This window comes from Canis lupus, chromosome 6, assembly GCF_048164855.1.
Source record: "Canis lupus baileyi chromosome 6, mCanLup2.hap1, whole genome shotgun sequence".
Taxonomy (NCBI): domain Eukaryota; kingdom Metazoa; phylum Chordata; class Mammalia; order Carnivora; family Canidae; genus Canis; species Canis lupus.
In genome coordinates, this window is record NC_132843.1 from 26947103 (window position 1) to 26959920 (window position 12818).

General features: G+C 46.3%; 1 protein-coding gene across 2 annotated transcripts in view; it reads left to right on the plus strand.

Moving 5' to 3' along the window:
• Positions 1–2777: 2777 nt before the first annotated feature.
• Positions 2778–12818, plus strand: part of GALNT1 (polypeptide N-acetylgalactosaminyltransferase 1) — a 123236-nt gene continuing 113195 nt past the window's right edge. Inside the window, exon 1 of one of the 2 annotated variants that reach the window (XM_072829291.1) lies at positions 2778–2859. The gene's annotated coding sequence lies outside the window, so the exon portion shown is untranslated. Of the gene's footprint in view, positions 2860–3988; positions 4006–12818 lie in introns of those variants that run through there. The other variant, XM_072829290.1, reaches the window with a different exon arrangement.

Here is a 12818-nt window from a genome sequence, read left to right on the forward strand (position 1 = left end):
TCCGGCATTACAACTTGAGCCAAAGGCAGATGCTCAATCACTGAGCCTCCCAGGTGGCACCCAATTCTCTTAGTGGGTAAAGTGAAGATACATTTTGAATGAATAAGAGTGGGTAGATGGAGACTGTTGAAGGGTTATTGTCTTGGTTATAGAATCAATTGCAAAAAGCACCTTTTGTTACATTGTATGATGCAAACGATACAATTTTCTATTTGTTTTAAAAGTTCTTTTATTGTGAAGAACTTGTTGCAACCAGATAAGGTACTATTATCCTGGGCTACTTTGTGGCACACAGATTTACCCCCTTATGTTTTGAGGCAATATTTACATACCATAAAATTAATGAATTCCAAATGCACAGTTCAAAGATTTTTAGTAAATCTATACAATTGTGCAACCATTACTACAATCTTCTTCTTTTTTTTTTAAATCTTTTTTATTTTATTTATTTGTGATAGTCACATAGAGAGAGAGAGAGAGAGAGAGAGAGAGAGGCAGAGACATAGGCAGAGGGAGAAGCAGGCTCCATGCACCGGGAGCCTGACGTGGGATTGATCCCGGGTCTCCAGGATCTCGCCCTGGGCCAAAGGCAGGCGCCAAACCGCTCTGCCACCCAGGGATCCCCCTACAATCTTCTTTTAGAAATTTCCATCACTCCAAAAATGATCCCTTGTTTCTCTTTGCATTCACTTCCCCTCCCCACCCCTAGACCTGGGCAACCAGTCAAACTGCATAGATTTGTCTTTTCTAGATGTTTCATAGAAATGGAATCATACAATATGTTAGCTTAATGTTTCTGAGGTTCCTCTGTGTTGTATCTTTTTTTATTTTTAAAAATATTTTATTTATTTATTCATGAGAGATGGAGAGAGAGGCAGAGACATAGAAGGATTAAGCAGGTTCCTTGCAGGGAGCTCGATGAGAGACTTGATCCCTGCACCAGGGATCATGCCCCGAGTTGAAGGCAGATGCTCAACGGCTAAGCCACCCAGGCGTTCCTGTATCTTTTTAAAATAGCATTAAAAAAAAAGGATTTATTTATTTATGATAGAGAGAGAGAGAGAGGCAGAGAGACACAGGCAGAGGGAGAAGCAGGCTCCATGCAGGGAGCCTGACGCGGGACTCGGGTCTCGGGTCTCAGGGCTCGATGCCATCCCGGGACTCCAGGATGGCGCATGCACGCGCAGGTGTGGGGGTGTGGGTGTGAGGGTGGGGCACAGAGAGAGAGAGAGAGAGATGCAGATCATGACCTGAGCCTAAGGCTTACACTTAACGGACTGAACCACCCAGGGGTCCCTCTATTTGTATTTTCTACGAATATCTCATTCCATTTTATTGCTGAATAGCATTCCATAGTATGGATATATCACCTTTTGCTTATCCATTCATCAGTTGCTGGACATTTGGATTGTTTCCACTTTTTGGGTGTTATGAATAATGCTGCTGGTGAATACTTCTGTACAATTTGCCAAATGGGCATGTTTTCAATATTCTTTGGTGTATACCTAGGAAATGGAATTGTTGGGTCATATGGTACTTTTCTGGATAACTTTTTGAGAAACTAATGAACTTTTCCAAAGCGACTGCACCATTTCACATTCCCATCTGCGGTGTAGGAAGGTTCTAATTTCTTTCTCCTTATCAACACTTGTCATTGTCAGTCCTCTTTATTATAGCCGTTAATGTGGGTGTGAAGAGCTTTCTCACTGTGGTTCTGATTTGCCTTTCAGTTTGCATCTTTTCATGCTATTGTTGACTACTGAAACATTTTCTTTGGTTGTCTATTCAACTCTTTTTGCCCTTTTAAATTGGATTATTAGTTTTATTGAGTTGTAAGAGTTCTTTTTATATTGTTTTATTTTTTAAAAAAACTTGTATCTTTTTATTTTTTAAAGATTTTATCTATATTCATGAGAGACAGAGACACAGGCAGAGGGAGATGCAGGTTCCATGCAGGGAGCCCGACGTGGGACTCGATCCCGGGTCTCCAGGTCAGGCCCTGGTCTGAAGGCGGTGCTAAACCGCAGAGTCACCTGGGCTGCCCCAAAGCTTTTATCTTTTTAAAAAGACTTTATTTATTTGAGAGAAAGAGCACAAGCAGGAGGAATGGCAGGCAGAGGGAGCGGGAGAAGCTGGGAGCCCAATGTTGAGCTGGATCCCAGGGCCCTGGAATCATGACTTAAGCCAAAGGCCTACCTTTGAACCACCCAGGTGCCCCTCTTTATATATTCTAAATACAAGTCCTTGTCAGATACATTTTTTGCAAGTCTTTCCCCCCCGTAAATATAGTATTTAATTTTAAAAATAATATCTTTAAGAGATCCAAACTTCAAAGTGAAATTTCCTTTAGGTAGGCTTCCCGGGCCCACCAGGATTTGCCTTGTTTCAAAAGAATCGCAGAAGTACTTTTAAAAGGCAACTTTTTTTAATTTTAGAATACCTGGAAAATGTAGATAAGCAGAAAACAAGGTAGTTCCAGAGATAATCTTCGGTAACATGTTTTTGCTTAAAGCCTTTTGGTTCTGTGCCATACACAGCATTTATTAAAAATAAAAAGGGGGGGCATTTATTATTTTATTTACTCATGAGAGAGAGAGAGAGAGAGGCAGAGACACAGGCAGAGGGAGAAGCAGGTTCCACGCAGGGAGCCCGACGCGGGACTCGATCCCGGGTCTCCAGGATCACGCCCTGGGCTGCAGGCGGCGCTAAACCGCTGGGCCACCCGGGGTGCCCTGGGGGGCTCTTTAAATAATAGCATCAACATTAATCCCTAATCATTCCAGCTCTTGGATGGCAAGCAAGATACAGAGACCTGTGGATGACTGAAAAGTAGACACGAATTCGGTAGACCAGCTCTCGGTACGCCTCGTGGGAGCGACAGGGCGGCAGCTGGGGTCTTCCCAGAGGAAGGCCGGGCCAAGGAGTGCGGGCCCGAGGGGAGCGCTTCCCCGGGGCCCCTCTCGGAGCAGCGGGCGGGAAGTCTTCCCCGGACGACCCCCATTCCGCAGGGGCCCGCGGCGGCTTCGTCCCCCAGGCCCGGCGCCTCCTCCGGCGGTGCGGGTCGGCGGCCCCGCGGGTCGAGCAGCTCCTGCCTCCCGGGGCCCGGCGCGGGGCTCGGGAGGGCCGCACGCCCTGCAGCTGCGCGCGGCCGCCCCCGGGGCAGGAGCAGCCCCGCGCTCGGCTCGGGTCCGTCCAGAAGCTCCTCGGCGCGGTGAGGGCCGCCTGCGTTTCCGCCCAGCCCGGCTTCGGCTCGACGTGAGGCGGCCCGAGTTCCGTCGGAGTCGCCGCGGTGGCCTCTTTGTCCGCGCGCGGGTCTAGGTGGAGGCCGCCGGGGCGGGGCGGGCCGGCTCGGCCGAGGCGGTCACCGACGCCGCCTCCCGCCCGGGGACGAGGCCGCGCGGGGCAGGGAGGCAGGCGGGGAGCAGGCGCCGAGACGCCGGAGCCCCCCGTCCCCGTCCCCGCCCGGCCCGGCCCGGCCCGGCCCCGAGCGAGGCGCGCGGCCCGGCGGTGGGCTCGCCGCAGGGGCGGGGGCCGGCGCATCCGGGCGAGCGGCGGCGCCCCCGCCTCCCCCGCGCAGCCGCACGGGCCGCCGCCGCCGCCGCCGCCGCCGCCGAGCACGCCGCGAGCCCTGCGCCCGAGCGGCCTGCGCCGCGGCCCTGCGGCCCCGGCCCGCCGCGGGAGGCGGCCCCCAGCGAGCGGCGGCGGCGGCGGCGGCGGCGGAGGAGACGGAGGCATGCGGGCCGGCCCCGAGTAGCGCGCCCAGCCCGCGAGGCCCGGCGCGGGGGCGGGGGCGGGGGCGGGCGCGGGCGCGGGGGGGCGGGGGCGGGGGCGGGGCCCGCGCGAGGCCCGCCCGCCCGCCGGGGGAGCCGCCGGCAGTGGCCGAGGAGGCGGCGCGGCGCACGGCGGCCCGAGAGTAGCGCCCGCGCTGCGGCCCGCGGGACCGCGCCGCGACCGCCCGGGCCGGCCCAGGAGCGCCCGCCGCCGCCGCCGCCGCCGCCGCCCGAGGTGAGTGCCCGCCCGCCCCGGGCCGCCCCGGAGCCGGGCCGCCTGCGAGGCCGGGGGAGCGGGAGGAGCGGGAGGAGCGGGAGCAGGAGGCCCGGCCGCGGCTCGCGTCCTTTGTGGCCGGCGCTGCGGGGCGCGGGGCGCGGGGCGCGGGGTCCGAGGTCCGAGCCGGGGGCGCCGGGGCTGCCGGGCACGCGGCGCCTCTGCCTGGCAACTGCGGCGAGCGGCGAGTTTCCGTCCTAGTTTGTCATTGAGTTGGAACCGTTTTTCTTTAGAAGACGGAAGTTTGTTTCATTGACCAGAAATAACAGCTAAATATGGCTCCTGGGTCCGGCGCGGCCGTGCGGGACTCGGAGCGGGGGTGCGGGGCTGACCTCGCGGGGCCGGCGCGGGGGGCGGGGGGAGGGGCGGGGCGGGGAGGCCGCGCGGGCCGCGGGGGGGGGGGCTTCCCCGCGCGCCGCCCGCCGTGGACGCGGCCCTGCCTGCAGCCGAGGTGTGGGGCTGCGGAGCTGCGGAGGAGCGGGCTCTAGGCGCCGTGGCAGCCCTTCCCCGGAGGGATGAATGAATGAAACGTCGCCTACTCCTCCACGGACAACACGCTGCCCGCGTAAAGATTTGCCAGGAGCCGCGATGATGTGCAGTGTCATTGCCTCTCTCACCCGGTCACCCTGGCTAAGTGTGAGGGTCCCCCTTCCTCCAAACTTATGACCTTGGCCTCATTCTCAAAGCCACTGGGCTAACCACCCAGCCCTTCGACCAAAATTGCTTGGCATTTTCTGGCAAGTATGGGCAATAGGCAAAGTAGTCTTGGTGATCGCCAACTGTTTCTGGAGGGCAGAGAATGTTGCTTTAATCATGCCTTTCGCTGAATACATTAATTTCGTAGTCGTTTCTGTCGGAAACCCTGAGAGAGAGGGGTGTGTGTGTGTGTGTGTGTGTGTTGCGGGGAGATGGGTCTTGCCCTCATTTCACAGAGGGAGACGTGGAGGCCTTAAGAAGTTGTAACTGTGCAGGTCAGATGCTAAGCAGCAGAGCTGGGATTCAAACCTAGGCTTTATTAATTCGGTACTCTTTATATCCCATCTCTGTCCAGACGTGGGATTGTCCATTGTGGTAGCTGCTAACCGCGTGTGGCTATTTAAATTAATTAAAATTAAAAGTCATTTGGTTCCTCAGTTGCACTAGCCACTGCCCAAAGTGTTCAGTATCCAGATGTGACTGCTGACTGCTGTGAGTGCTTATCAGGATCTTACAGCCATTTGTTTATTACCGAAATAAGTATTTATTGAATGGTATCTGTGAGGTGCAGTTTTAAGTCTGGTGTGTACTGTGGTGAATAAGAGAGACGGAATGTCCTCACCTTTTTGGAGCTTGCTTTTTACATGGTAGTTTGAAGTTTCCATGGTACTGGAGAACCTTGCTAATTCCAAGTGCAGTCTGTGAACCGGCGGCAGGGAATCCCTGTCTTCTGGAAGTTTGGAAGAAATGCACAATCTCAGGTACCAAGCCCCATCAACTGAATGAGTATCTGTTAAAGTGACTTAACAGATCACGGGTGATAGTTTATAGATCTATCTCAGGTGATTTGTTCACATTGAAGGCCTTATGCAGAACACCATTCATGGATTGTTTGGTAGGGCTTTGAAGAGGCAGGTTCTAAAACTCTTGGGAACATTCACCATTTATGCAAATGCTTAGTAAATGCCTGGCTTCTCCAATAGAATATAAGCTTTATGAGAGCAGAGATTGTGTCTTCCTTTTCCAGTCATGTATCCCCAAAGATTTCACAGTACCTGGTAAGCAGTAGGCACTCGACAAATGCTTGCTGAGTATATGCTAGGAAGTCAGAACTGGTTGTTAATCTCAAGAAATTGCAATCAGGTTAGTTCTCATGGCATCAGGTAAGAGCATGGGAACAGAGTCAAAAAAGAAGTTCTGTGCAGCTTTTCAACTCTTAAGTTCCAACTGCCCTGGCCTGAGTTTCACTTTTGGCTCACTTACTTGTGCCTGTTTTCTTTCTCTTTTTAATAATATAAAATGATATTTACATATTTAAATCTCAGTTATGTTAATCCGACGTGTGTGTGTGTGTGTGTGTGTGTGTGTGTATAAATGTATATGTAGGGCAGCCCTGGTGGCTCAGTGGTTTAGCGCCGACTTCAGTGCAGGAGAAGTGATCCTGAAGTGTGTGATCCTGGAGACCTGGGATGGAGTCCCACGTCAGGCTCCCTGCATGGAGCCTGCTTCTCCCTCTGCCTCTCTCTCTCTCTCTCTGTGTGTCTCTCATGAATAAATAAATAAAATCTTAAAAAAAAAAAAAGTAAAAAAAGATGTATATGTAAATATATTTTTTAAGCCAAATTCTGGATTATCTGGATTTCACCAGTTTTTCCATTAATATTCTCTTTATGTTCCAGAATCCAGTCCAAGGGACCACATGCATTTGGTAGTTATGTCTCCTTAGTCTTTGGTCTGTGGCCTTTTCTTTCTTGTTTTTCATAACTTTGGTAGCCTTGAGGAGCACTGTCCTGGCTCTCTGATGGGCAGCTAACTTTCCGGACACCCGATAGGATCATCCAGTTCTGGGAAAAGGCTCTCATATTCCGGGAAAATAAGGCTGTGAAAGGAGTAACTCTTTCTGCTCTTGTTTGTTTATGTAATATATACATTTGTTATGCTTATGTAACAACACACAACTTTAGTACTTTTTTTCAGTAACAGATTTCTTGGGATACACTTCCTCATTGTCTGAGATTCAAAAGAGTATTACAGCATTTTGATCTAATACACTGTTTTAAAATATGCTGACTTTTTATTTTTGTGATGGGGTAAGAGTTGGGCTGAGGTGGAGGAACAAGGGAAAAGGAGATTGTCTGAAAGAGACAGTAGGTGAGAGAGGGACCAAGGCAAATGGAGTGACAGATAATGTAGGAAGATGAGTTGGCAGCTACACAGAAGAGAACCAGGAGTGAACACTTATTGTTTGTTCACTTAAGTTAATATTTATTGAGTGCTTATTGTGTGCCAGCCCTGGTAGTAGATATTCAAGATATCCAAAAGTGGGGCAGCATTAAGCAAAGAGGCATGCGGCTAAATATATAATAATTATCACTTGTGATGAGTGCTGAAAGAAAAAGTGAAGGATGTTGAAGAGACTGGTGGCGGTGGCGGCGGTGATGGGGGATCTGCTGCTTTTGGTTGGCTGGATTGGTGAGGAAGGCTTGAGTAAGTGGCGTTTGAATTCTTCTTTGTGACTTTTGGGGACCTTCCATAATTACTCCACTTAACTGTTCCATAGTTCTCTTATTTCACAACACACACCTCTATAGGATCTATATGTGGTTTCTTCCCAAGATGCTCCTCTTTCCTCCACTTGTGGACGTACTACCTCTTGTTCAAGGATTTGCTCAAATCCTATCTCCTTTATGACAGCTTCCACTGTTGATTTATGCCTCTGTCATTCTATGTATGGTATTTCAGGATAGGGATAATATTTTACATTTTATATCTGTGTGTCTTCACTTAGTTCAGCACAAAGCCAAGATTAATGAAGGGTTGTTAAGAGGCTAGATCCATTCTGAAATGTTAATATTTGGGTGATAGACCTTAGAGCAGTGAGTGGTCCAGTTTTTTTTAAATTTATTTTTATTTAAAAAATTTTAAAATTTATTTTTATTTTTTTAAAAGATTTTATTTATTTATTTATTTATTATTTTTTTTAATTTTTATTTATTTATGATAGTCACACAGAGAGAGAGAGAGAGGCAGAGACACAGGCAGAGGGAGAAGCAGGCTCCATGCACCGGGAGCCCGACGTGGGATTTGATCCCGGGTCTCCTGGATCGCGCCCTGGGCCAAAGGCAGGCGCCAAACCGCTGCGCCACCCAGGGATCCCCAAGATTTTATTTATTAATGAGAGACACAGAGAGAGGGGCAGAGACATAAGGCAGAGGGAGAAGCAGACTCCTCGTAGGGAGCCCACCATGGGGCTCGATCCAGGACCCTGGGATCAGGCTCTGAGCCAAAGGAGACACTCAACCGCTGAACCAGGCATCCCAGTTTTTTTTTTTTTTTTTAAATTAAGCTTTTTGTAGCATAATTGTAGATCCACATGCAGTTCTAAGAATTCAGAAGGATTCTATATACCCTTTAACCAGTTGCTCTCAGTGGTATCATTTGTAAAACTATAGTACAATATCAGACCCATGACAGTATCACTGATATGGTTGAGATACAGAATGTTTCCATTACAAGATTCCCCATGTTGTTCTATAGCCACACCCACTTGCTTCCTACATGCTTCTCAAGTACTGACAGTCACTAATCTGTTCTCCATTTCTATAATTATGTCATTTGAAAAGTGTTTTGTACATGGAATCATATAGTAAGTACCTTTTGTGATTGGCTTTTTTCACTCAGCACAATTCTCTAGAGATTCATCCAGGTTGTTGCGTGTATTAACAGTTGATTCTTTTGTGTTGCTGAGTAGTACTTTTACTTCTAGTAGTAGTGAAAGTATACAGATGTACTTTCTTTCAACCATTTATCTTTTGAAGGACATTTGGTTGTTCCTAGTTTTTGCAATTACAGCACCCTTTGTTGAAAAGGCAGCATCTTTGTAAAAAATCAGTGAGTATATTTCTGAGTCTATTCCTGTTTTTTTTGTCCTGTTCCATTGATCTGTGTGTCCCTCCACCACTATCACACAGTCATGGTTACTGCGCTGTATTATAGGTTGTAAGTTGGTATAGACTGATTCTTCCCACTTCTTTTTCAGAATTGTTTTAACTATTTTTGTTTGTAACAAATACGTTGTAGAATAATCTTGTCTATATTTACAAAAAAAACCTTGCAGGGGTTTTGATAGGAATTGCAGTAGACCTGTATATCAATCTGGGGAGAATTGACATTTTACTATATTGTGTCTTCAGATTTATAAACATGGTATGTCTTTCCATTTATTTATACCTTCTTTGATTTGGTTCAGTAGCATTGCTTTATCATGTAAGTCTATGTTATCTTAAAATTTTTTTGATTTGTTATGTTAGATTTACATTTTTATTTCAACCAATTGAAAATGATACCGTATTTTATTTTTTAAAGATTTTTATTTGTTCATGGGAGACACACAGACACACGTAGTGACCTAGGCAGAGGGAGAAGCATGCTCCCAATGGGGAGCCCCATGCAGGACTCGATCCCAGGACTGGAGGATCATGCCTTGAGCCCAAGGCAGACGCTCAACCACTGAGCCACCCACGTGTCTCTGATGTTGTATTTTAAATTTTGGTGTTTATGTGTTGATTGCTAATATAGAGAAACATTAACTTTCTCGTGTCAATCTTGTATTCTGCAATCTTGCTGAAACCATTTATTCTGAGTTTTTCTGTAGATTCCTTGTGATTTTCTAAATAGGTAATTATACCATGTATACATAGTGACAGTTTTACTTATTTTCGTTCAATCTGTCTTTAATTTCTTCTTGCCTTCTTGCACTGGCTAAAACTTTCAGTACTATGTTGAATAAGAATAGTTGAGAGAGGACATCTTTGCCGTGTTCCTGATTTTAGGGGGAAAGCATTTAGTTATTTACCCTATTTTGGGCCTGTCTCAGTTTATCCATAGGGACACTATTGGCTAGAAATGCCAGGGAGCGCTCACCTGGTGAGCCCCCACAAACATTCCCCCCTATGGAGCCAGTGTTACCGTTAGACTGGCTCTTGTGGTTCTCATGATTGCAAGACCCATCTCAGCAACAACCACTTGTGAATGATGAAAAGATAAGGTTTATTACCTATAGGTACACCACATGGCTGGGGCCACACAATGAGGTTGCAGGTAGAGCATGCAGATTCGGGGTTCTGCTTTTAATGGGGGTAGAGGGTGAGGTGTCTAGGGTTTTGCGGGTTCACTTGTTATTGGTGAATTTAAAACCTAAGAGTGGGAATTAGGGCATGGGAAAGGAAAAGAAAGCTGCCAAATGGTTAGTTTTTTAAATCAAATAGCATTTTCTAAAAAAGGGTTGAGGGGGACTTCATTTGGTGGGGCAGCCTGATTCTTTAACTAATTGTGTAACTGGCATTGTGTTTACTCAAGGTGGATGACTTTCAAGTGGATGCCTGGGCAATCAGAAGCTTAATGTCAGACATTTATTTTATCAAAAGGCTAATTGTCAGGCACTTACACTACACTATACTATTAAGTATAGTATTAACTGTAGGTTTTTTTTTTTAGATGTTCTTTGTCAAGCTGAGGAAATTGCCCACTATTCTTGTCTTTGAGAGGCCCCTTACGACCTGAGCCAAAGGCAGACACTCAACCACTGAGCCACCCAGGTGCTTCTGAGAGTTTTTATCATGAGTGGGTGTTGAATTTTGCCAGGTGCTTTCTGTACATTGATATGGTATGTGATTTTCCTTCTTTAGCCTATTAATACGATGGATTTTTTTTGATTATTTTGTTTTTGTTTTTTGCTTTGCCTTCTGTTTTTTGTTTCTCTGATTATTTTTTCCCTTGACTTTGGATTACTTAGACTTTTTTTTGAAAATCCATTTTCATTTATACTGTTTTTGAGTATATTGCTTTGTATGTTTTTTATTTTTATTTTTTAAAGTTTATTTATTTATTTTTTAATTCATGATAGAGAGTGAGAGCGAGAGAGGCAGAGACACAGGCAGAGGGAGAAGCAGGCTCCATGCAGGGAGTCTGATGTGGGACTCAATCCTGGGACTCCAGGATCACCCCCTGGGCCGAAGGCAGGCGCTTAAATCACTGAGCCACCCGGGCTGCCCTGTATGTTTTTAAAGTAAGAAAATTTTTAATGGTTTTTGATATTACATCATATATATACATAACTTATTATTGGGTACTGACGTCATTATTTTACCTGTTCAAGTGAAGTATAGGAATCTTACTTCCTCTTACATCCTTTTACCCTCCCCAGTTTTAAAACAATTGCAAATATCTCCTCCACATACAATTGGAAGTACATTAGACAGTGTTCCAGATTTTGCTTCCACAGTCATCTAAGAAAACTCAAGGGAGAAGGAAAGTCTGTTTACCTTTATTTTTGCTTGATGTGTTTTCTTTTGGTTTCTCAAGATTCATTATTTAGTTCTTTCTTTTTCATTTTAAGAACTTTCTTTGGCCTTTCTTTAGGGTAGGTCTGCCAGCAACAAATTCTTAGATTTTCATTCTTTGAGAATGTCTTCTTCATTCCTGAAGGATACTTTCTCTGGGCATAGGATTCTATCTTGTTCTTTTCTTTCAACACTTGAAAAATGTGGTACCACACCTTCTAGCCTCTGTAGTTTCTAATGAGAAATCCATTGTCATTCAGTTATCCCACTGTGGTTAAGGGGTCATTTTTCTCTCACTGTTGTCAGGATTTTTTTTCTTTTTAACTTTAGTTTTCAGAATTTTAATTATGATACATCTTGATGTGGATCTCTTTGGGTTTATCTTGTTTAGGGTTCACTCAGTTTCCTGAATCTGTAGGTTTATGTCTTTTGCCAGTTGTGGGAAATTTTTCACCATTATTTGAGTACTATTTCAGTCCTTCTCTCTTTTTAAGACTAATGACTTGAATGGTAGATTTTTATTATCCCACGGGTCCCTAAATCTGTCCATTTTTATTCTTCCCTCTACAGATTAATTTCTATTACTCTACTAGTTTATTTTCTCTGTTGAGCCCATCCACTCGTTTTGTTTCTTTTTAAATTTGTTTTCACGTGTGTTTGAGAATGTTTGTTGAAGCATTTCTGTCATAGCTGTGTTATAATCATTGGCAGGCAGATGATTCCAGCAAGTCTGTCATTTTGGTTTTGATGCTCATTGATGTCTTTTTCATTGGGTTGAGTTTATCCTGATTTTGGTATGATGGATGATTTTTTAAATTAAAACCTAGAAAATTTCATATTCTACGAAATTTTGGATCTTAGTTAAGCCTCTTTTTTTAGCTGGCGCTTTTTGACATTACAGCAAGAGGAAAGGGAGAACACGTGGTGCTGCCTTGTTACTGCTTAGAGGAATTAGGTTTGCAGGCTCCCCACTGGGCCTTTCTTGACCCAGAAGTGGAGTGTTTTGTTTGCCAGGTGGGAGGAGAGGTCCTGGATATCTGGGTGATGCTGTGAAAGGGTGCCTAGATAACAGCTGACATGGATGAAAGCTTGGGCTCCCTACTTGGCCTTCTCAGCAGCACTCTAAAGTGGAGGGAGGTGAGGGGTGCCTGGTTACTGGGTGGTGAGAATATGGAAGGCTAAGCTACCCACCTGACCTTTGCTGGCCTAGGTGGGACCACAGTTTTTTCTGTGGTGTTTGTTTGAAGTAGAGTGGCTTTTTTCTGTAAGAGATTTCTGTTTTTTTTTTTTTTTTTTTTTTATAAATTTTTATTTATTCATGATAGTCACACAGAGAGAGAGAGAGAGGGGCAGAGACACAGGCAGAGGGAGAAGCAGGCTCCATGCACCGGGAGCCCGATGTGGGATTCGATCCCGGGTCTCCAGGATCACGCCCTGGGCCAAAGGCAGGCACCAAACCACTGCACCACCCAGGGATCCCAGAGATTTCTGTTTTGCTAGGATGTCCCATTTCTAGTCTTTTGGCTTGAGGGAGCAGGTTTTTGTTGGGGCTTTTTTTTGTCTGCGTCTGTTGGCATTTCCAGGTTGCCAGCATGTTCAGCTCCAAGTCTGGGATATATAAGGCAGTAATAAAACCCAGGAAACACACCATTGTGTTGTTCCTCAGGGCCTGAGGTCCCTAGCCAGCCTATCTTCTTCTCTACACACTTAAGAATCTTATGTTTGTTTTATATGTAT